The sequence below is a fragment of the Spinacia oleracea genome, chromosome 3, assembly GCF_020520425.1.
Source record: "Spinacia oleracea cultivar Varoflay chromosome 3, BTI_SOV_V1, whole genome shotgun sequence".
NCBI lineage: Eukaryota > Viridiplantae > Streptophyta > Magnoliopsida > Caryophyllales > Amaranthaceae > Spinacia > Spinacia oleracea.
Genome location: NC_079489.1, coordinates 113,670,122 through 113,673,341, shown reverse-complemented (window position 1 = coordinate 113,673,341; position 3,220 = coordinate 113,670,122). Strand labels below are relative to the sequence as shown.

The 3,220-nt window shown below is 35.3% G+C and overlaps 1 long non-coding RNA gene across 1 annotated transcript; it reads left to right on the top strand.

Moving 5' to 3' along the window:
• Window positions 1-440: 440 nt before the first annotated feature.
• LOC130469293 (uncharacterized) lies at window positions 441-1,001 on the top strand. Its single transcript, XR_008929741.1, has 3 exons — window positions 441-582; window positions 676-777; window positions 885-1,001. It is a non-coding gene; the product is annotated as an uncharacterized lncRNA (long non-coding RNA).
• The last annotated feature ends 2,219 nt before the right edge of the window (window positions 1,002-3,220 follow it).

Here is a 3,220-nt window from a genome sequence, read left to right as displayed (position 1 = left end):
AATGTGGCTGATGTCCTTTAATTTACTTGTTATGCTTTGGCAGTGACTAGGCTTGAAATGCAATAGGCTTGAAATGCTTTGGCAGTGACTAGGATACTATACCTTTCTTTGAGTAGATAACGCAACCTAGGTTCCCAACTTTGTAATGCTCTGCTGATCCCTAAACGGATTGCATCAACTTGGCCTGTTTCAGACCCCAAGCATATTAATAATTTATCTTTTCACCTTAGACAAACAAGTTTCAGAAAATATAAATTTCAAATGTGTGTCTCTACGTTTCAATAGTCACGTCTGTTCAGATACAGCTACCCCAGTTCAGATAAACATACATAACACTTTACCAGGAGAAAATAACGAAGTGGTGTAAATGGAGTTGTCCTTTAATTATGCATGTATCTGATGTATCTGTTCAGTTTCAAGAGTCTTCAAATGACTGATACATGCCACGCAAGTGATTAACCGTGTTTCAAGTGTCTACAACTAATAATACTTGGAACAATTGTTTTCATGTTTAGGAGTTATCGGACTTGGCAAGCCAACAACAAAGGATCTCAAAAGTCTCTGAGATGGAAAGAAATTATAGTAAGATTTAATTAGGTTGATTATTATTTTTATCGTCATTTATTCATATATATGTTATTCTTTAATTTAATATGTATTATATTTGTATCTTAGTGTTCTCGTGAACCGGAAATGCTTGAATGTGGCTATTACGTCATGAAGTACATGCATCAAATAGTTTTACTTGGATTACAAAGTATTAGTAATGTGGAACAGGTACGTGTACATTTATTTTTGTTATTATTTTATCTCAGCGGTTACTATACATGCGCTAGCTTTTATCCAAACTTTACTAATTAATACATTATTTTGTTGAAGTACAGATATTTTCTCCAAACCCGTACACTCAAGAGGAGATCGATGATGTTCGAGAAAAATGGAGTAGATATTTTATTAGTAGTTGTTTGTAGTCATTTTCTAGTTTTTAGAGATAGAAAGTAGGTTATTTTTTGGAATACAATTATTTACAATTGTACGTTGAACCAACTTTCTTGTTTGAATTAATACAAAAATATTTTCGCAATTATGCAAATCTCAGCTCTATTTATTATTTTTTGAATTTAATATGTACGTAGAAATAATTTAAATTAGCGAGAACAAAAAAAAAAAAAAAACATAATACACACTTTAGGTGTCGCCTCCTATAATTACATGCGACTCCTTATGGTCAATTAATATATTTTTTAAAAAAACATAATACTTTTAGTGTCGCCTTTTGGTATAATAGGCGACTCAAAATGGATAAAAAATTTTAAAAAATAATTCGGAAAATACTTTTCGTGTCGCCTGTAACATTAAGAGGCGACTCTAAAGGTAATTAGCTTAATAAAAATAATTGTGCAAAACATCTTTAGTGTCGCCTCTTAGTATATTAGGCGACTCGATTATTAACAAATTTAATAAAAATTTCCGAAAAATATGTTTTTGTGTCGCCTATAAACTTTAGAGGCGACTCGTATAATTAAAAAATTAAAAAAAAAATTCCGGAAATTATTTTCCGTGTCGCCTATATAGATTAGAGGCGACATTAAAGGTTAATTAATTCTTTTAAAATAATTAAAAAGTACCTTTCGTGTCACCTCTTATTATAATAGGCGACTCGGAAAGATTAATTAATAAAATTAAGTTTTTTGAAAAATATATCTTCAGTGTCGCCTCTTCCATAACAGGCGACACATATAATAATATTCGTGTCGCCTCAAAGGGGCGACTCCAAAACACCAAAAAGTTTTAGAGTCCCTAGCTTCAGAGTCGCACCATAGGCGAAACTAAACGCAATTTAGAGGCGACGCGAAAAGGTGTTTTTGTAGTAGTGCTAGTCTTCCCAAAGTAAGTATCTATGCAAATGATTACGACATTGCCATGTCCACATAGTTCAAGAAACAGAACTACTAGTCATCTTGCATTCTAGTCGTCTAACATTTTCTATGCGTCCAATTTTATAGAAAACTCTGACCAGGGATCATTTTCAACTTTTGACATTCAAGTTCACTTGATAGACATTTTTTAGTCACAGGACTGGTCATGACAGTCTATCTTGAATATTTCGTCAAATTGAAGGGACTCATCATTTAATAAACCACAAATTAAATGGAAAAATGAATTCTATTCATTTATTGTGAATGATTAACCAATAATGTTTTACAAAGTATTAAACTCTAAAACTTTAAAACATTAAACAAGGACATCAAAGCCATTCTCCAATATGCTTGATTCCCATAGCTGCAGCGTGCGAGTTGTGCTTCGCCTGCGGCAGAGGTTTAGTCAATGGATCTGATATGTTGTCATCAGTTCCAATCTTGCTTATCTCGACTTCTTTTCTTTCAACGAACTCTCGTAGAAGGTGAAATCTACGAAGTACATGCTTGACTCTTTGGTGGTGTCTAGGCTCCTTTGCCTGTGCAATAGCTCCGTTATTGTCACAATACAGGGCTATTGGTCCTTTAATGGAGGGGACTACACCAAGTTCACCTATGAACTTCCTTAGCCATATAGCTTCCTTTGCTGCTTCATGTGCAACAATGTACACCGCTTCAGTTGTAGAATCCACAACGGTGCTTTGCTTAGCACTTTTCCAGCTTACCGCACCTCCGTTGAGGCAGAAGACAAACCCAGACTGTGATCTGAAATCATCTTTGTCGGTTTGGAAACTTGCGTCCGTATAGCCTTTAACAATTAATTCATCATCTCCACCATAGACCAGGAAGTCATCTTTGTGACTTTTCAGGTACTTCAGAATATTCTTGGCAGCAGTCCAATGTGCCTCTCCTGGGTCTGACTGGTATCTGCTCGTAGCACTGAGTGCGTACGCAACATCCGGGCGTGTACATATCATAGCATACATTATTGAACCAATTAATGATGCATATGGAATCCCATTCATTCGTCTACGCTCATCAAGTGTTTTTGGGCACTGAGTCTTGCTTAGAGTCATTCCATGAGACATGGGTAGGTAGCCTCGCTTGGAGTCTGCCATCTTGAACCTATCAAGCACCTTATTGATATAAGTGCTTTGAATAAGTCCAATCATCCTTTTAGATCTATCTCTGTGAATCTTGATGCCCAATATGTACTGTGCTTCTCCTAGATCCTTCATCGAAAAACATTTCCCAAGCAAAATCTTGACAGAGTTCAACATAGGAATGTAATTTCCGATAAG